Source organism: Rattus norvegicus, chromosome 1, assembly GCF_036323735.1.
Source record: "Rattus norvegicus strain BN/NHsdMcwi chromosome 1, GRCr8, whole genome shotgun sequence".
Taxonomy (NCBI): domain Eukaryota; kingdom Metazoa; phylum Chordata; class Mammalia; order Rodentia; family Muridae; genus Rattus; species Rattus norvegicus.
In genome coordinates this window covers 138,528,550-138,550,549 of record NC_086019.1, presented here as the reverse complement: position 1 = coordinate 138,550,549, position 22,000 = coordinate 138,528,550, and the positions used below count along the sequence as shown (strand labels likewise).

The following is a 22,000-nucleotide window of genomic DNA, read 5'->3' as shown; positions in this document are numbered from 1 at the left end:
ACTCCACTCAGAGGACGAGGAGCATCTGCACTGCACTGAGTTACTTAGCAGACGAGCATGACTTTGCACATTCTCCCTGGACATGGAGTACATTGGCAATGGAAGAGTAAAACTCCATCCTGAGACCATGCTGCTTGCCACTGTGTTCCCCCGAGGCTGGGAGAGTGGGTGGCCTTCATTTGTGCTGCTTCTGTTTGCAGGCTGTGAATGGGAGCTGGCACTGCGGGCTGCTTTGTTGTTGTGCGGTGATGTTTGAACAGGGGGCAGCATATTGCTTCGCTATTATCAATTTATTTGTGTAATCCCAGCAGCTGGCAGTGGTATAATAATTTTCAAGTGAGGAAAAAAAACTATTTGCTTAGAGAGAATAAAAATAGGCCGAGAGTGAGGTATGTCACAGATGACAGAATTCACAATGACAGGATTGTTCTGTGGCTAGAATTCCCAGTGGGGTTTTCGAAGTGCAGAGAAGGGTCATGCTTTCGGGAAGGGAAGCCTGTCTTGTCTTCTTTGCATGCACCAGCAGAGCTAGAAAAATGGCCTTAGCTCGTGGGATCTGGTCAGGCTGTTGCTGATGGGGCATCTGCAAGCAGCCCTGCCCGAGACTGAATCCAGAGCTAGTGCCAGAGTCCAGACTTAGGTAGTAAAGTGCCATCTTTTGCCCTTTCTGCTTTGTTGTTGTTCCCTTATGGTAAAAAAAAATATAGTGCATGGAGTCTTCAGAAATATGGTCTTATTATCAACTAGTTGTGATGGGCAACCAGAAGCAATGACAGAAGCCTATATGATTTTAGGGGCCTCTGGGGTCTCATTGACCAACAATTCACAGGGAGGTGGCCCATACCTGGCACTGGGATCTTTGTACAACAATTTATGGCTTCTGGGAGGAGAATTACCCACCTGTGCAGGGTGCTTAACTTCAAGCTTCCTTTTGTTAAATTATGCTCTTAATTAGCTCTCCATATGGGTTTCATACATCCTCAGCTTTGGCTAACTCTCCCAATACTTTTCCTTTCCCTATGCCTGTTTAAACCTTCTCAGCCCCCTCCCCCCCCCAGACCATACTTTCATATCACATGTGCTATCTTCTTTACCTTAAGAACCCCATCTAATGCTCTTTTTCTAGTTTTCTTGCCACTATATACACTCCGGAAACCCACTATCCTTTCCCACTCCCCCTGCTTCTATGGGGGTGCTCCCTCACCCACCCACCCACTCCCTCCCACCTCCCCGCCCTGACATTCCTCTACACTGGGGCATTGAGCCTTGACAGGACCAAGGGCATCTCCTCCCACTGATGCCCTATAAGGCCGTCCTCTGCTACATATGCAGCTGGAGCCATGGGTTACATCCTTGTGGAGAGAGAACATTTTTTTGTTGTTGTTTTACTGAGTCTGTTTTAGCTCACTTAATATTTCCCAGATACATATATCTCCCACAGATTTTATGCTTTTATTATTTATAGTTGAATAAAATTTCATTGTGTATGTATAAAACACATTTTCTTTTTAAAGACATCGTATTGATTCTTTGTGAATTTCACATCATGCGTCCCAATCCATTCACCTCCCATCCCTTCATATCTGCCCTCTGTCCTCGCAACCTCCCCCCCAAAAAAAACTTACTGTGGAAACTAGAGTGTGTCACAGTGTTTCCCACACCATACCCATTTTTCACACTTCTTTACTTGCAAATATTCATTGCAATGAGTCATTGGTCTGTTTCTGCTTCCGCTATACTGTCAATACTGGATTCTCACTGGGACTCTTCTTGGATATCCTGTTGTTGCCCTGTGCCATGGAGATCTTACAGCTTTGGATCTCTAGGACTGGCCCCTTCACAGGCTCCAGCAGTTCATAGAAAAACTATTTATCCATTTGTGCTGGTTAGACACAAACTAGAGTTGCCTGAGGTGAGAGACCCTCGATTGAGGAATTACTCACATCAGACTGGCATGTAGTATGTCTTTGGGCATGCTATTGACTGGAGGCAGGCATGCTCAGCCTTCCGTGAGCAGTGCTGTCTCTAGGCAAATGGGCCTGAGTTGTATAAAAACTAAGATGGACATGCCATGGGGTGGAAGCTAACATGTGGTGCACCTCTGTGGTCTCTGCTTCTGTTTCTCCAGGCTCCTGCTTTGACTTTCTGCTTTGACTCTTCTCAGTGATGGACTGGGAAGTATAAGGCAAAGCAAGCCCTTTCCTCCCTGCATCGGTTTGGAGCAGTCTTTTAATACAGTGGTGAAAAGCTTACTAGGGCATTCATTCATCTGTTAATGGACAGTTGGGCTGGTTCCAGTTCCTTGTTGTGAACAGTTCAGCAATGACCATACATCCACAAAGGCACCGTGGTAGGATACAGAAGCCCTCTACTTTGTCCACTTCTGATTCCTTAAGGTTTTCTAAGAGATAGCAAACTTGGCCTTGGTGCACCCAGGTGTCTGTTAAAATAGGGCTTTAAGGGAAGCTAGACTCTTTGGTATCTCTAACTGATAGCAAGTGCTTGCTCAAGGAAACAAATACATTGCTTTACAAAGCCTGGTGAAAGGCTTCTAGGAAGGGAGTCAGGACAATGACTTGCCCTTGGAAGCCTGCTGATCTGTAATCGTATAAGAATGAAATGGCCGGGGGCTGGGGATTTAGCTCAATGGTAGAGCGCTTACCTAGGAAGCGCAAGGCCCTGTTTGAAAGAGGTCTTGGCAAGTCCCCCAACTTTGGACCATGAAGATAGAATATATATTTACCTTAAAAATTGTTGTGGGCAGATAGCTTAACAGATAATCAATACCTGCAGGGGAAGATGGGTAATAGTGCTGAAGAAATTGTTTCTTTTGGATCCGATGAGGGCTTGGGAAGGTGCAAGGAAAAAGCCTAATGGTTAGGGTAGGAGCAGAAGCCTCTGGGATGCTCCAATGGTAGCTGAATCATAAGGAGGCGGTTGTCTGACCTTAGCTGAGAAGCTCACAGGCATTGGAGAGGGCCAATGCAATAAGGTCCTAGGAAAACTACCTCCAGGCAAGCCATCGGCATCAAAGAGCTGGTCTAAGTAATGGCAGAAAGGAACATCTCCCTGTGACAATTGCAATTCTCATCTTTATTGGCACGTTTCACTTAGTCTTCCAGTGTGAGTGACAAACTGAATCTGCCTCCTCTACCTCTGCCTCTCCTTCACGGCTCTGTTTTGCTCCCCGTTAGCTCCGTGTGGAGCCTTATATCATTTTATATACTGTTTAATGAGCTGTCTGCACAGAGGCAGGGCCTGGGGGTGTGGGCGTGTTGACTGATCTGCTCGGGGGATCCTGGCTCTGACTTAATCCACGGCTTCTGTCTGGCCGGTAGCAGATGGAATCCCCTGCAGGATGCCCGGGCCAGTTGCTCTACTTTTTAGAACAAGGTAGAGACCAAAATACATAAATAAAATGCAGGCAGGGAACCTATCTTTGCAATGAACAAAAGGTTGACATTTCTGGGGAGAGTCAGCTTTCCCCGACGGTAAGAGCTCTCTTTCCAAAGATAAATCCTTTTCTAATTTGACAATCTCTCAGCTTTCGAGAGGAGATTAGATGGCTAAAGTGGATGAAGAACTAAATTAAGATGTATCTAAGGCACTTCACAGCTATGCTGAGCAATTTACTCGTTCTCATGCTTGGTCTAAGCTGCCCAGCGACCTGCCTAGATTTAGCAAAGCGACTCACCCCACTCCTGGCTCTGACTATTATAAACCGAAGGATCAACCCTGTAGTGATCTGTTCCAGTTTTTGTGTTTATAAGGGATTAGGAAATGGCCCACATTTATTGCTGAAGTCTGAGAGGATTCAAGTTCTCCACCTAGGTAGCTGCTTTCTTTATGATTATTATTTTTATGATTGGAAGAATATTTGCTGTGGAAGCACATTTGGTACGTGGGAAACCTTGAGACACAGGTCTTCACTTGTGCTGCTAAGTGGCTTTCCAAAAAGCGTATTCCAACAGTAATGGGAGAGTACTCCGCTTGCACTCCCATGTTCACAGTGACAATAATCATGAAAGGGAGCACCTGCGATTTAAAGAGGCAAAGCCCTGCTCTGCTGAACCTCACAGGTGCCAGTTCTGTTCTCTTCTTATCACCACCCCCTTCCCCACTGCACTCACCTTGGAAACCCATTTGCTGACTGAGTATTCCCAGTGGGGACATCTGAAGTTTCAAATACTGTAAAGTTGAAAACTCTTAGAGCCCCAACATGGCACCTTAGGTGGAAAAATCTCATATCTGTATGTGTGCTTTGTATAGGCTTTATATGTGCTTTATATGTGACAGGATGTTGTAAAAATTACAGGCATGCTAAGAATATTGTATGAAATTGCCTTCAGGCTGTGCATATATGGTGCATGTAACTGGATTTTGTGTTTAGGCTTGGGCCCCTTCCCAAAGACATCCTATTATATATATGCAAATATTAAAACATGTGAAAACCCTAGAATTCTGAAATCATTATTATCATCACTATCATCATCATCTTCTTCATCAGCATTATAATTTTGGCTTCTGTGTATAGCCTTGGCTCTCCTTGAATTCACTCTGTAGACCAGGCTGGTCTCAAACTCAGAGAACTGCCTGCCTCTGCCTCCTAAGTACTGGGGTTAAAGGAGTGTGGCACCACACCCAACTTCTGAAATAGTTCTTGTGGGGGTAGGGACATTCTTCAACCTCTATTTATACTAATATTTAAAAGTAAAATATTGTCAACTTCTGTTGACTTCAGGAGTTTTATCTGAAGATGACTTGCAGTATGTGCTCCCAAGACTCCCCTCTGCTGTGTTCTATCTGTCCTCTCTTGTCTTGTTGATAAATGTCTCATAAATTCAGGGTGTTGTAGATGCAAGTCAGATGAGCACAAAGGCAGACTCTGAGTAAGGAATTATAAAAGAAATCCCTTCCTGCCCTCCTTGAACAGTTAGGTCATGATGCTCACAAATGGGGATCCCAGATGAACTCCCCAGGGACTTTCTGGGAAGCAGGAGTAGCTGAACCCTCCCACGCCCACCTCTCTGGGAGTCTCTCCTGCTGAGTCAGCTCTCTGGTCCCTCCGCCTGTGAGGCATTTGGACCCAGCTCCCTGTACCCTGTTCGCCAGCGCGAACCATGCAAAGGTAGCTCTTCAGTTCCCGCTCTGACTCCTCCATTCCTGATGCTTTTATTTGCCCGATTTGGTTTTTCCAGTGATTTGACCAAACTGCAGGTCACCTTCAAGTTACTCCAAAGTATCTAGGGCTCATCTTCCCTAAATTTTTGTCTGTTTCTACTCCAAGATCTGAAAAGCTGAACTTGCAGAAAACGGAACAGGATAACCAGGGCCCAAGGTCGGGGAGACTTGGGAGATCTTTATCAAAGGATACGATGTTTCAGTTAGGAGGAGTAAGTTTGAGAGAGACACTGTGCAATGATATGGTGACTATCGTTGATAACTACCTTATTCACGGACATCCTCAGAATGGATTTAAATTTTCTTACCTGCAAAGTGGTTAAGTGCATGGAAGTGCACATATGAATTGACTTTAACAGGCGCTGCCACAATAAATACCAATTTCATCTTTTCTTCCTTTTTTTAAAGAAAAAAAAATAGATGATTTTTCCATACAATATATTCTAATTCTAATTATGGTTTCCCCTTTCCCAACTCTTCCAGAATCCTTCTTACCTCCCCACCCACTCAAATCCATACCGTTCTTTCTCTTTTATTAGAAAAAGGCAGACCTCTAAAAAACCCAAAATTATACAAAATAAAATAAAAACAAATAAACCAGAATACTACAAAACTAACAAACAGAAGAAAGCACCTAAGAAAATGTGTAAGAAACACTTACAGATGCAGAGATAAACACGTTTGAACACACAAAAATTATAAAAGTTCAAAATCGGAAATCATAACATGTAAGCAAAAGACGTGTAAGTTAAAAATGTCCACACAGAACAATATGAGACAAAAGCCTTTCCCAAATACCACTGAGTTTGTTTTGTTTCGGTCATCTACTGCTGGCTGTAGGGCCTGTGGTTTTGTGTACCTAGGGACACTACATTAGGAAAAAAACAAATTTTCCTTTGTGTGTGGCTATCAGTTGGATACAGTTTCTGGGTTATTGATGGGTGTTTGTGTCCACTTCCTCTCTGAGTACTGGGACCCCATCTGGCTTAGGCCTATACAGGCCATGTGCAAGCTACCAGGCAGTGTTTGTGAGTTCACCGTGAATTAACCCTGTTGTAATTTAGAAGACCTTGCTCTTTTGGTGTCGTCTATCCCTAGTGGCTCTTACAATATTTCCACCCTTCTCCTTCAGAGTTCCCTGAGCCCTGAGAGGAAGGATTTGATGACGACAACCCATTTAAGACTGTGTTTTAAGATCTCAGACTCTCTGAACATTCCAGTTGCAGGTCTCCATACTGTTTCCACTCGTTATAGTAGGAAGCTTTTCTGATGAGGGCTGAGTAGACAATGATCTGTAAGTGTATAGTAGAATATTGTTAGGAGTTACTTTATTACTACGTTTCTTTAGCAGAGCAGTAGTATTAGATTTTTCCCCTAGGTCCATGGCCTATCTAATCACAGGTAATTGGCTACCTGAGCTGTGTCAGGCATGGGTTCCATCTTATGGAGTGGGTCTTCAAACCAGCTAGATAGTGGTTGGTCACTCCCACCACCTTTGGGCCACTATTGCACGAGTGTATCTTGAAGGAAGGTCACCATTGCAGACCAAAGAGCTTGTAGCTGGCTTGGTGATTGCTCTTCAGTTATTGTGCAGTGTTCCTCTCAGTACCATCCACTGTAGTCAGTAGGGGTGAAGGCTCTATATAGGCACCATCTTGACTTCTCTATGTCCAGTAATTTATGTAGGTGTTCTCTTCAGCAATAGGGCCTTGCCCTAAGTTTGTGTGGAACAAAAAATAGCCTTAGCAATGGCCTGAGTTGTTGAGGGTGGTGGTGGTGGGGGGTGCATTCCATGGGACACATTTGGCCAAAAACTCATTTAGATTTAATCCATTCCTGGCCCTGAAAGTTTTATTTGGTGATGAGAGATATCTAGTTGGGTCATTGCTTTCTCTGTTACTTGGTCACTCCATTTGTATTTCTTCCACATACATATATATTTTTAAAAAGCTTCTACTGAAGTAGGTTTCCACATGACCCCTCAAATGGCTACTAGTTTTAGCTATCGCTCCCCATACTTCATCCCTTACCCACTTTCCCTTTCTCTGTTTAGTCCTCCCATTAATTGGCTTAATTCCACAATGTATACAAATTTTAAAAGAACATGTCATACATGGTAAATATATTACAATGTCTGCTAGTCATTTAAAAAAATGAAGAGCTTGAAGGAGATGCATTTTGGAGAGGCTTAGATTTATGTGTGGTGGTTTGAATAAAAGCAGCTCACAGAGGCCCATATTTTTAATGTCTAGTCATCAGGGAGTGGCAGTACTTGAGAAGAATTAGGAGGTGTGGCCTTATTGGAGTAGATGTGGCCTTGCTTAAGGAAGTGTGTCACTGGGGTTGGGCCCAATGTCTTTCTCTTCCTTTTGCTCGTGGGTCCAGATGTAGAACTCTCAGCTACTTCTGCAGCACTATGTCTGCCTGTGTGGTATCATGCTCTTTGCCACGTTGATGAACTGGACCTCTGAAACTGTAAGAAAGACAAAAAGCAGCACTCCTCCATGGCCTCTGCATCAGCTCCTTCCTCCAGGTTCCTGCTCAGACTTTCCTCAGTGACGGTTATTACCTAGAAGTGTAAACAGAATAAACCATTTTCTCCACAAGTGGCTCTGGGCATGGAGTTGAGCTCGGGCTCCACCCATTTAATCCATATCCATGGAGTGGTATCTGCGCTTGCTGCTGCTCACGACACACACTGGTGGCTGAGGACTTGTGCCTTCTTGGTTTGATGCTAAAGGAAACATAGTGGTGAAGCCAAGTAACCGCTTCAAGGTTACACTGCCAATTTGCCTGTCAGTTCTGGAAGGCCTATCTCCTACACTTTTAAAGTCCTGCAAGGAAATGAAAGTTATTCCCACAGAACATAGAGGCCAAGCCATACCTTGCCAGACACAGTTGGTGAGCGGTTGAGTTTTGACTCAGCCTGTTAGATTCCTCATCCTATGCTGTCTTTCCTTCTTTCTTTTTTTTTTTTAATGGAGTATGCCTTCACTCAAGCACTCCAGAGATGACCAACGAGAGAGACTGACTGGAAAAAGCCCGGGTTGGCAAATTTGGAAAAGCAAGATTATTGGTCTCCTTTGGGCACACAAAACCTGAAGCAATCCTGAAGGCTGCTGTCCAGAGAGGTCCTTGCAGAGAGCATAGAGAAAATAGGATGCACCATGTTGCTCTGTGTGTCAGCCCACTGAAAGATCCTTGGAGAAATGTTTTCATTATAATCTTGCATTCCTCAACATGGGAAGTTATCCTGGGGTTAAACATCAGAGTGGAAAATTGTGTCCTAGTACTGGTTCTGGTACTGGATCACCATTTTTCTTTACCACACTCATTAAATTATCAAAGTTCTATTAAGATTTGCATGCAATCTTCCAGCCCCAGGACCCATCTGTTCTCGCTATTTATTCTCCAGGGAAGTCACGAATCTGTCATTTGTGAATTTACAGTTTTTCATATCTGTGATGCCAGTGGTGTTTCCTTTGCCAGGCTGCCACGCACAACTCCCCACGCAGGTCTCTTTGGGGAATTGTGAAGCTAATGGCATCTCTTTCCCCAGTAAGTGACAAACCCTCAACTGAGTGTGAGGCACAGCACTAAGTACTAGAGAGCGAGAGAGCAAGAGAGCAAGGAGGGAGAGAGAGAGGGAGAGGGAGAGGGGGAGGGGGAGGGAGAGGGAGAGGGAGAGGGAGAGGAAAGGGATGGTCTGTGGGAAACCTACCAGACAAACCTTCATTCAGTGGATCAGGGCCCCTTATAATTCATATGACTATGGTATGAATCTGATACAAATCACACAGGCTCATGTTTTGAACCTGTTTCTAGCTGTCAATACTATTATGGGAGGCTGTCAAACCTATAGGAGGTAAGACCATACTGGTGAATGTGGGTCACTAGGGAAGGGGCTTTGAAGACTGCACCTTTGATTGGAGAGATGGTTCAGCGGTTAAGAGTGCTTGCTGTACAAACATGGAGATCAGACTTTGACTCCAGCACCTACACAGGAAGCCTAGAGAACTACAAATGCCTGCAGCTGATGCTTTCTGGGGGGCAGAGCTAGGAACATCTCTTGTGTTTTCTGGCCTTGAGCACAGTAGATACAATCTGAGTTACAGGTTCAGGGAGAGATTTTAATTCAGAGGAATAGGTAGGGAGTAATATAGGAGGAAGACACTTGATGCCTTCTTCTGGCCTCCATGTGCATACACACACATGTCCTCCTGCACACATATATGCATACATACTTAAACAGGCACACAGACATACACACAAACAAATGAATCTTGAGGAAAAATTGTAGCACTGCAGATATGACTCAGCAGTTAAGACCACTGGTTGCAGTTGCTCTCCCAGAGGACCTGGGTTCCATTTCCAGCATCTACTTTTGGCAGCTCACAAGGATCTGTAACTCCTGGCCTCAAAAGGCACTGCAAATGTGGAGCACACACATAGATATAGGCAAAACACCCTTACACACACACACACACACACACACACACACACACACACACACACACCAGCACACACACAAATGTGAAAATATTACAGCCTGGCCTCTGGCTTCAGGTTCATTCTCTACTTCTGGTTGACCCTGACCATAAGCATTTCTGTCCCAGGCTCCTGCCACCATGAATGTTCCCATGCCCACAGATGTTCTGAAATCCTCTGAAAGAGGGAGCCAGAACAAGCTACTCCCTTGTTAAGCCATGAGCCAAAGACCTCTTTTCTTCCTGAGGTTGTTCTGTCAGATATTGTCACAGTGGCTCAAAACCACCCAGCATACACATATAACCTTTCTGCTGTCAGAAATTGCTCCCCCCAGTATTTTATTTAAATATTAATGTAATCCTTATTGCATCTGCCACAGCAACAAAGTCAGAGACTGTGCAGGTTAAACAATAGGAGTTCATCTTCTCATAAGCCCTGTCTCTCTCTGGCTTGTAGGTAGCTGTGCTTTCTTTGTGTTTTCTCACAGTCTTCCCTTTCTGTGTTTTAACTTTCTCTTCTTGTGCATGTAGTAACCATGGGACTGTGCCCATCCTGACAGGCTCATTTTGGCTTCATTACCCCTTTACAGGGCCAGTCTTGAAATAGAATCCTTTTCCAAAGAAGAGGCGGATTGGGAATTCAACAATCCCAATTGTTGAATTGAGAGAGGACATAGTGAGTGTGTGAGTGAAGCTAAAAGCATCTGCTGGGGTTTCAATCATGCCAGGCACTGAACTAGACTTCACATTCATTTCCTTGTTTTCTGAGAAGCATCTCATGGGCCATACAACAATGATCCCATGGCATTTGTATAATTATTATTGTGATATCAGTACACAGGTTAAGGCTTCTGTCAAGATCTCAGGAGTTTAAGGAAAGGGCATCAAGCATAGAGTGGGAAAACAGAGTCACCTTGAAGAAGGAAAGCTCTCAGACTCATTGTTCTTAAATATAACTGGGATGAGGAAATTATAAACAGTGGCAACAATAGTAGTAATGGTGGGTGTTTGGAGAGTGCTGCCTTTGTTTGGCTCATGATTGAATGATTAAAATACATGACTTATTCATAGTCAGAACTCACAAGAACATACCCACCCCTCTTAGAGATTGGTTAGCCTTGTTATCTACAAGGAAATGGTCTTTCTCAGAAGGCAATATTGACTATGTTTTCTAAATGCCACCCAAGGAAGGGCAGCTTTTTGCCAGCTACCTCAGAAATTAGGTTTCATTAACAGTACAGTGGTATTGTGGGCTTTAGGGCAGTGGGCACTTGGCTAGGAACCTGGACATATGACTCATTTGCTTTCTTTAGCTCTGTGACAGTCGCCATCCTGCTATGTAGGGACTTGTTTCTTATGTCAGCATAGTGAATGGCAGAAACTTTACTTTATAAGGGTTGGCATAGTTATGATGTCTCTTTACAGTAATAGAAACCCTGACTAAGGCTGCCTGATTTAGGGCAAGTGTTAAAACCCACCCCAGAGTGTTGTGCTTGTTTCCTGTGGCTACTGCAACACATGACTAGAATCTTAGAGTCTTAAAAAAGGAAAGGTTCCTCTTACGAGTCCAACCCGAATATCAGATAGCAAAAATGAAGGTATTTGGAGAATTGTATTTCTTCTGGAGGCTTCAGAGAGGAAGTCTAGTCTCCTGTCTTGGCCAGCTTCTTGAGGCCAGCTCTATTCCTAGGCTTCAAATGTAGAAATGTAACATTTTCAATTCTCTTTTGGATTCCAGCCCTCCTACCTCTCTTATTTTACTCACCAGAATCCTGTGGTTGCAGAGCACCCTCCCAAATGACCTAGAATAATCTCTCCATCCTTAACCATGCCTGAAAAATAAGGTAAATATTAATAGATTTTTTTTGGTTTTAGATATGTAAATATTTGGGCAGCCACCATTATGCCCACTATAACTGCTCAGTTAGATCAGCCTCATAAATAAAATCTCTCCTCGGCTATAAAACAACCAAAGACAATGCACAAAAGGAAGCCTGGAGGGCAGCAATGTCTTCTGGGTAGATGCAAAGAGTCTCTGACCAATGCCAGCCTGCCAAATAAGGAAAAAACAAAACTGCTAGGCACCATGACCAAATGTTCCAGGACTGAAAAATTGGCTTACTACTGAAAGTCAATCTCAGTGATAGAACATACTGGTAGAATGAAGACTAAAGAAACCCATGGGGCCATCTCAATCAATATAAAAAGACCATTCGTTTGGTCAAATTCAAAACCTTTTAATGCTGAAAATATGGAGGTCTAGAACTACAGTTCACCAATCTACTAAAGGGCATCTGTGATGAATCCACAGAGAATGCAGTACAGCTAGTGTTGAAAGACCAAATGTTCTCCCTTTGAGATCAGAGCAAGACCTGCCTGCCAATTGTACTTCTATTCAATATTGCAGGGCACATAACATGGACTTTGGACTCAAAGAACTTAGACTCAGATGCTAGTTCTGTCAAGCCATATGTTTTCGGTCAATTCACTTAACCTCCCTGAGCTTTCTCCAGATCTGTGTTCTCCTTCAAACAACGAGATAATGACTATGTCTCTATCGCAGAGTTTTATGTGAGGACTACATGAACGTCAGGCTTCTGGTGCTGAGCTGGGCATATGGCACGTACTCTGAAACTTTCTCTCTCCTGTTTCCCATGGCTCTCACTTTTTTTTTTTTATTAACTTGAGTATTTCTTATATACATTTCAAGTGTTATTCCCTTTCCCAGTTTCCGGGCAAACATTCCCCTCCCCACCCTCCCCCCATTGCCGCCCTCCCCCCAACAGTCTAGTTCACTGGGGGTTCAGTCTTAGCAGGACCCAGGGCTTCCCCTTCCCCTGGTGCTCTTACTAGGCTATTCATTGCTACCTATGAGGTCAGAGTCCAGGGTCAGTCCATGTATAGTCTTTAGGTAGTGGCTTAGTCCCTGGAAGCTCTGGTTGCTTGGTATTGCCGTTCTTCATGGCTCCGGCATGCTGTCTCCAGAGGCAGAACTCAGGTATAACCTGTGTGTATTAGAAAACAGAAAGTCATAAGTGTTTACCAGGATGTGTGTATTGACTCTGCAAAGTTGTCAGGCTCAGTACTAGGTCTCTGAGCTTTTCATTTCTTTGTCATACACATAAAAGTGGGGGAACATTTTATGGACTGCTGAGAGACTCAGAAGAAGATGGTGAATCATGGCATTTGGCGCTCTGCAGAGAAAAACATCCTGAGGTATTTGAGCCCATCCCACTGGAAGAAAGAAGGCACACCTGGGAGAATTCTTGTCTCTGTTAGGTTCAATGTCCTACCCTGGGGGGGGTGGCTCAAATCAAATCTAGGATTGTTTACATCTTCTGGGGATGAATCTCATCACCAGCCCCACTCAATTGTCTGCTGGAGACTCCTACCCTTTCCCAGAAACATGTCTGTCTCTTCCACAGTGACTCACCCTGAGGCTGTTCTTGGAGAAAGTAGGATTCGAGAGCAGGAGGATGTGTCAGAATCTGAAGGCTGTTCTGCTCTTTCCTTTAGAATTGACTTCACAGCTCTTAACAGTGAGCTGTCTGCAAAGTCTGAGAAAGCAAACTGACAGGACTTCCCAGGATCAGTAGCCTGCTTCTGCTGGAAGCTGAGATCCCTGCATTGCTGTATACAAACCTCCTGTCCTGCCAATGGACAACTTAGCAATGGTAAATTCTGTCAGTGCTCATGTGCGTATGTAAGACCTGGGATCAAGTTATTTCAGTAAGTGTTCAGCATGCTCTGGAGTCAATGTATGACATAGTTTGATAGGACACGGAGGACATCCATATAGATGTCCATCTCCTAAGACAGACTGAGATGAAGATATGCCAAAGAGACAAGCCAAGGACTGTACTGACAAAAAAAAAAATCAGCTCTCTGGAGTTGGAGCTAAGGGAGGAGGGAGCCAAGGGAGGTGGTAGAACCAATAAAACGAGTGTGTGTGTGTGTGTGTGTGTGTGTGTGTGTGTGTGTGTGTGTGTGTGTGTATGTGTAGTGGGGGAAGCTCAAACTGAGGCTTGGCCTGATTGCATGGGCGTGGCTGCAAAGATAGACAGCAGTAAAGGGGAGGTAATGAAGACATGGAGGTCGAGCATGATGAACCCAGCACAGACCATGCTCCTGTGCTCCCGGGGACAGCTTGAGGAAGTTGGTAGGGGATGTAAAACTCCTAAAGGATATTTTTGAAGCCATTGACTTGGTCCCATGTGGTCTGTGGACAGAATTACTTCATGATTTGGGACCCACATCCTGAAGTCAGTTAGCCTTGTCACTTTAGCATGGGAATGTCCTTCCTCAGCCTCTGTGTCCTCACCTGTGAAATAGAGGGACAAGTGGGGGCTCAGGGAGGTTTGAGTGGGATGGTAAAGAGCTTTGTTGTCTCAGTGCTTGATGCTCAGGAAGGTTTTGGCAAAGGGAGCTCATACTAACAACCTAATTCTAAAGGGATGCCTATGGGAAGGTGTCTTAGTCAGGGTTTCTATTCCTGCACAAACATCATGACCAAGAAGCAAGTTGGGGAGGAAAGGGTTTATTCAGCTTACACTTCCACATTGCTGTTCATCACCAAAGGAAGTCAGGACTGGAACTCAAGAGGGTCAGGAAGCAGGAGCTGATGCAGAGGCCATGGAATGATGTTACTTACTGGCTTTCTTCCCCTGGTTTGCTCAGCTTGCTTTCTTATAGAACCCAAGACAATCAGCCTGGGATGGTACCACCCACAATGCACTAGGACCTCCCCCCTTGATCACTATTGAGAAAATGCCTTACAGCTGGATCTCATGGAGGCATTTCCTCAAGGGAGGCTTCTTTCTCTGTGATAACTCCAGCTTGTGTCATCACACAAAACTAGCCAGTACAGGAGGGCAGAATGGATGAGTTGGAAGGAAAGGAATTGCAGACCTGGACCATGTGGGCAGTTGCTGCCACTGTGTAGATAAGCCTGGCTGAGGTCCAAAGCTGGGCAGCAGTGTGGGAAGAAGGAGAGCCAACAATGACTAACACTGGTACAGTGGAAGGCCTAGAACTTGGCAAGTGTGGGGAAGAGGTTGAGGAAAGTAGCTGGACTCAGCCAACTGAAGATCCCAGGCAAGCACAGCAGGGAGGATGGACAAAGAATTGCATGTTGGGATTTCATGGGCCCAGTGGGCACCAGAGTGAAGTCTTCGAAAATCCACTAGTGTGATCAAGGTGGGAGTCATAGGTACAGCTAGAACTGAAAGTCTGGCTGAAATCACCCAGAGAGACAGAGCAGAAGCAGAGGCTAGAATCGCCATGCACAGAACGATGAAGGACAAAGACCGAGAGAAAGACGTGCTCAGAAGGGAGGAAGAGGGGAGCGAGGGGAGAGCTGGCAGACAACTTAAGGAAGGAAGGGAGTCTGCATTGTGGCTCATGGTTTAATTGAAATAGCCCATGATGGTGGGGAAAGCAGAACAGTAGTTTAGGACTCTACAGTACATCATGCTCAGGAAGTTATGGCTCCTGGGAGCATTTCTGTGACTATAGGATCCTCACAACCAAGAAGCAGACATTGGCAGGAAACAAGACCAGGTTATAACTTCTAAAACCTTCCTCTCCCCAAGCAATCCTCTTCTTCAGGCTAGGTCCCACCTCTTAAAGGTTCTATAGCCTTTCCCAAAAGCACCACTAACTGGGGTCCAAGTATCCAAACATATGAGCCTGTGGAGATGTTTCAGGGATTATGGACATCTAGAAGCCATGCATGATAGCTCTTCATGGAACTGGCACCATTTTACTTAAGCACAGGGAATAGAAAAGGCAAAACGCTTTTGGAGATCTGCACTGCCTCTATTGGACTCTCTTACACACCTCAGGAGAGGCCATATCACCTTTCACAATTTTGGGATGGGGAAACTGAGTTCAAAATGCTAAGTGACTCGAGTAGCATCACACATAAGGGAGGGGTGGAGGCAGAGAACCCTCTGCAATTTGTAGGAATTATTTTTTTCGTCTACATCTCAGGTCTAAGGTACAAATTTGGTCTCAGGGCTATTTAGATAATAAAGGAGAACATTTCCTTTTGTATCAGATGGATCAGCGAGGTTAAAAAAAAAAAAGAAAAAAGGGAACAGAACTGAGCCACCACCTGTCTGTTCCACTGCTTGGAGGTAATACGTGTGGGAACTTTTTCTTTTTTTGAGCTGTCTGCTTAAATGCACAGGAATTGACAAATTCTAATGATAGTCTATTTTGGAGGGAGTGTTAAATTATTCAGAGGCAGGCACAAATAGAATGTCTCCAGCAGCCTTGACTTCCTGCTTGAACTTGCAGATGTCAATTTGCTGAATTTTCCGAGGGTCTGCAGATGAGGCTCTGGCCAGGGAGGAGACAGGCTTCCACCCAAAGCCCTGGAAGAGAGTGCTGGGTGGACGCTGTCTGGAGTCTGTAACTCTAAACCTCCAGCCCCACCCCACTGCATTTCTAGTCTCTAAGCTGCAGGGTCACTTGGTTCATGGTAACAAAATCCTGGATTTGGCATGTCTGGTTGCTTTTCTTATCTCTGCATGGGTGTCAGGGAACCTCCTAGGTGTCTAGACCACAGGGAGCTAGACCCAGGGCAGTGGTGAACATATAGGGTTTTACGGTCTCTGGGATCTGCAAGGCCTACATATGCAGAAGGCTATTTTACATCATAGTTTAAAAAGTGTGGGGTGTTAATGTTCCTTATAACTGCTTCTCTCTCTCTCTCTCTCTCTCTCTCTCTCTCTCTCTCTCTCTCTCTTTCCAATGCTCATCATCTGCTTTCCCAGAAACCTTTGTTCTTGGGAGGAAGTAGCAAAGATTCTGGGTGTATTTAACATAGTTCTGATTTTTGGCCCTTTCTATGGAGATGCTTTGAAGGAGACAGAGCAATCAGGTAGCTTGCAATGTCGAATGGCTATTTAATTTGTAAACCAAACCAGGATACCCAAGAGAGTGAAAAGGAGTTTTCTCTAATAATGGTTTCGTGGCAGGAGGCACTGTCCAGAGTAACTTGGGAGGATGGCCACACTAGAAAGAACAGAGCTTTGGAAAAGACTGTTTTCATTCTTGACTTAAGATACTGTTTCCTCACTGTGAAGTTGTAACTTGCTTCTAACGGTCAGATTGACACAGTGTCCTTCATGAGCCAGGCTCAATGCCTAGTGAGTATATTGTGATTCTCAACTTGACATGATGTAGAATTAACTCAGAGACAAGCCCGTGGGCATGTCTGAAGGGATCTCTAGATTGGATTAATTGAAGTAGGGGGTCCTGCCCTAAATGTAAGTAAACTGAGCACCAGAGTCATTGTCTCAGCATCTGACTAAGGATGCAGTGAGATCAGCTGCCCTCTGTTCCTGTTGCCGTGGCATCCCTGCTGGGCTGGACTATGTGTAGGGCAAAGTCGACCCTCCTCTGCTTAAGTTGCTTTGGTCAGCAGCTGTGTGTGTGTGCATGTGTGTGTCTGTATTTGTGTATATATATATGTGTATATATTTTTTTCTTAAAAACACCAATAAAAAACAACAATAACAAAACTTTCTCTACATCAAAATCCATCCCTTGGTGTTCAGCAGGTGAAGTAGAACTCTCGCTGTTCTTGCTGCCTGTCCCCTCTTTGCTTATATCCCAGAAATAGAGAATCAACTCCGTCTAGATCCTATTGGGTTCCATAGAGCGGTTTCTCAATTGCTTTTCATCTTTTTTATTACCTCTCAAGGGATCTTTTTAGATCCTTGTCTCTGTGCTAATTGCCATGGTTATCAGTAAATTTTAATAGCAGGCTGGGCACAGTTCACATACGTGTAATTCAGGCTACTGGCAAAGCCAGTGTGGAAGGGTCCCTTGAGTGAGGAACTTAGGGTCAGTCTGAGCAACATAGGGAGACCACCCATCAAAATGAAGAGAAAAATTCATACCAGATACAGTGTGCATGTGTTCATGTGTATTGGGTATTTGAGGAATTACCAACCCCTGTGATAGCTAGGGTATTTATTTGAAGCTTCCCCCTTGAGGAGCCAATTGTCCCACCCCCTCCAGGAGAACTGGCTTTTGGCCCCTCCAAGCAGCATCCTGCATTGACCCAGTGTACTGTTTAGCACCATCAACTTTCACTCTTCCCACTTGGTCTCAGATCCTCCCACACAAGGAATGTACCGCTTCTCTGCAGAAGCTTATCTCCACAGTGGGGGAGGGCAAGCCGTGGGGAGGGAAACTGCGCAAGATTAGGTGTGTTCTCTCTAAACCCTGCGGCAACCCTGTGAGAAAATCCTTCCCTGATGGCGGAAGTCCAGGCTCGGGGTGGGTAAGTCACTGCGATTTTGCCGTGATTTTGAAGACCACATCTATGCTACAAAAATAACACCCCGCCTGTTTCTTCATCCATAAGGCCAGGCAGCAGGCGATGGTGGAAGGCAGCAGTTTTTACCAAGCTTCTGCAAAGAGCCTGGTGTTCGCTTAGGTGCTTTTTTTGTGTCCTTAGCTCCTAGTTTGTGTCCTTGTTCTGTGAAGGGTAGAAATGTTACAGTTTCAGAAATTAAGGGCGGGTTTGCAGTGGCTCTCCTGTCAAAGTTCATAAAGCAAGCAGCTCGCCAGGGGCTGGCTTATATCCTGGGTCTCTCTCTCTCTTTCTCTTTCCCCAAACTCTTTTCTCTACCCATCTTATCATGGCTCCCAGGAGATAGGCATCCTAGCTCCCTATGCAGGAGGATGAGACCCATCACATGGCTAGATTTTTTTTCTACTGCCAGTCTTTACATGTGTAAACATTCTATACACAGCATTAAAAAATTAGCATTTCCTAATTGTTCATACTAGTAGGATCTATTGAGATCAAATGCAGCCCCTTTCCCTCCCCCACCCATGTTCATTGTTTCTGGTGTGGTTAGATGTGAAGATAAATATAAATCACAACGCTCTGTAAATTACTCTTTTCACAGATTTCCCCTATCTACAAATCCTGCGTTAGATGCTACTGGTCTCTGAAATGCCAAGAAGTGATTTGTGTTACTTGGAGATAATCTAGCAGGATGCTTTTAGGAAGCCACCTATAGCTTCAGAGTATAAACCTCAGATATAAGTAGGATCAGACAGGCCTGGCCTAGCAGGCTTCTGGGAGGTCTGATTCAGGGTTAACACATTTGACAGTCAGAACAGAAGGAATTAGTCTGTGGGTGGCTAACTCTCCAGGGGCCTTTGGTGTATTCTTGGAGAAAGAACTTTTCCATGCATGCTGATCTCAACTGGCTAAGCACCACCAGGGAGCACACAGCCCTCTGTGATGCGCTGGTGCTGGCAGAAGAATGGCAGTGCAGTGAGGGTCTTGGGAGTGGTTGCATTGATCTAATTTGCTGAGCCTTAACCTGACAGTACTGTAGGACCAGGCATTCCTTCCTTAGAGATCAGCCAAGTGTGGTTTCCTTCTCAGTATGCCTGTCTCCTAGGATCATGAATGCCTGCTTTCTTCTCTGGGAGAGAGAGGAATGGTGAGACTGCCATTCTTGTCAAGCTTGAGAGGCATTGAATGTGGTCATATGGGCTCCAAAGTAGGAAATCATGAAGAAAGAGTGACAGCTTTGGCTGGAATCATGGGGTTTGAGTGGTTTCCCCACTCAAGCTTACCCTGTTCTTTTGCTGAACCTGGACCTTGTTAATTGACTAGACTGTCTGGTTGGCAAGCTTCAGGGATCCATCTCTTCTCAAACCCCTCAGTGGGTCTGGGATTTAAGAAGTGTACCTTGCTTTTGGTGGGTGTTACATGTTCAAATTCAAGTCCTTGCACTTCTATAGCAATCACTTTTCCAATCGAGCATTTGATCTCTTGAGAAAAGTGGAATAACATTACTAGGAAATAGCAAAAACCAAAGCAACAGTGCCAATAACATTAATATAAACATTAATATTAACATCAATCCTAATATTACCCATAATCCTAGCTTGAACATAACATTAACCTTAACTATAACCCACACATACCCTAAACCTAAATCAAATGCCTAATCCCTAGCCCTAACCCCAATCCTAACCTTAAACCCAACTCTAGCACTAATCCCAACCTAATCCTAACCAGTGAGTATTATTTTGAACAGGTCTAATAAGACTTCCTGTGATGACAGAAACATTTTGCATGTGTACGTGCACAGAATACATGGGGAGCCCAAAGGAACTTGCTAGCATCTTGTGAGAACATTTGAGATAAGATTTGTGTGACTGAGGAACCGAGTTTTACACTGCATTGATCTGCAGTAATTCAAACTCCAATAACCTCATGTGCCATGGGCTACAGCATTGGGCAGAGCAGCTCTAGATCTATCTTGTCAATACATGGGAGGCAAGGGCAACAAAAACACATTGAAAGACATCACAGAGACAACACAGTGTATTCCAGTAAATGGAAGCAAACTATCTGGTTTCACAGTCAATAGGGTGAGGTAGTCTGGGGACCATCTAAGTCACCAAAGAAGAGATATAGCCACCAATGACAAGGTATAGAACTTAGTCAGCACCTAATCTGAACAAAGAGATGAAACCCTAGTAAAACTACTGAGAAACTTGGACTCTGTATATTCAATGATATTACAAAATTACTTAGATGTGATAAGGGTCAGTGGATTTTAAAAAATGTATCCTATTATTATTATTATTATTATCATTATAGTTTCGTTATGTGGCCCCCACTTGCCTGAAACTCTCCTTGTAGACCAGGCTAGCCTCATTCTAGAGATTTGTCTGCCTCTTTCTCCTGAGTGCTGGGATTAGAGGTCTGTGCTACCATGTTGGGTTCAATTCTTATTCTCGAGAGCTTGTTTGGAGGATCTGGAATGGAAGCATAGTTACTCTTGTGTCTTTGATTAAGAAATAGTCTAGAGAACACCAACCTCTATCACCAAGTGTGCAGCTTCAAGAGGGATGCCCATGAAGTGGTGAGAGAGGAAACTGGTCCCTGGCCTAGCCAGGCAGATAAACAGCAGCAGCTCTGTGGATCAATAGGGTTGCGGTTGCAGCCAAACTGCTCTCAGATGCAGAGCTCTGTTGGTTTTTGTCTGTTTTTTTTTTGTTTTTTGTTTTTTGTTTTTGTTTTTGTTTTTTTTTTTTTGAAAATAGATACCACTGATCAATTTTAGATAAAATCCACAGGATGTTGTGATGTTGAGACCTGCTTCAGTGGTTACATGAGGGTGAAGGATTTTGTCAGGGTGCAGCCGGTGCAAGCTTGGAATGAGTTAATAACTGTGGGACTGTTTGGTGAAAGCACAGGCGCCCATTCTATTGTTCTTAATGTGTTTGACAGTTTCCATAATAGAATGTGAACGACAACGACAACACTGAGAGGAAGTAAGGGAGACTTCTAAGGAACCTCCTTCTGATCTCAGATGACAACAGACACCATAGCAACAGAAATCACTACCCTGGAGCTAAAATGAGAGCCGAGCAGTGGGCAGGGAAGCGCGCGCAGTCATATCCAAAGTGCAGGGCGTCCAAGGGGCAAACACAGCTTTCGACACCGTGGCAAGGATGCAAAGCTGTGGTCAGCTGGGGATCGAGAAGCAGGAGTTCCTTATTCTGTGCCAGCTGAAGTGATCACAGAATCCCCATGTCTCTGACGCTCAAGGAAAACAAAAGCAGGCTTTCCCTGAAGGAAATAATTTTCCATTAGATGAGGGATGCCTACAGGTCGGAGTGAAGGAGGTATTTGAGAATATTAGGTTGTGTGAAGGGGCAGGAGAACAAGGTCGCTTTCAGGATGAAGGAAGATGCTAAGTAATTCACTGGTGAAAACGGACTGCAGCAGTCACCAAGACTGGCTTGGGGAATTAGACCACATGGGATCTCTGACAAAGGGGAGGTTGGTATATCTGGCTTCAGTTTGATGGGCATGAAAGAACTGCCTTTCACCTGGAGGTTGGTCTCAATGATCTGTGTCAGTGGCTCTGGAAGTGTCTCCTGAGACCAATAGTTTAGAATCACCTGGTATTGAGTTAGGAATTCAGAGTTCTAGGTGCTACACTAAACACAGTGAATCAGAAACTGTTTTGGAATGCATGATCTGGGCGACTCTTGAAGCATCGAACATGAGAGTCACAGGGGTAGGGAAAGATTTCAAGAGCTGAACTTTTGCCACAAGGGCAGCAAGTAGTCCTGAATCATTTCTGAAGCTGGGTTGCTTTTGATAACCGTTTCCTGACCATTGGCATGTAATGGCAGTTTTCTTAAGAACAATGACAGTCAGTCACTGGTGTAGTGGAGCATGCTGTTAACCCCAGTGCAACGATAGGCAGATCTCTGTGAGTTTGGAGCCAGCCAAGTCTACATAGTAGCTCTAGGGCCAGCCAACACTACAT

At 44.5% G+C, this 22,000-nt stretch overlaps 1 protein-coding gene across 6 annotated transcripts in view; it reads left to right on the top strand.

Annotated features, from left to right (window-relative positions):
- Nucleotides 1-22,000, top strand: part of Sv2b (synaptic vesicle glycoprotein 2b) — a 174,368-nt gene that overhangs the window by 12,086 nt on the left and 140,282 nt on the right. Inside the window, exon 1 of one of the 6 annotated variants that reach the window (XM_008759492.4) lies at nt 17,888-17,964. The gene's annotated coding sequence lies outside the window, so the exon portion shown is untranslated. 6 annotated transcript variants of the gene reach the window in all.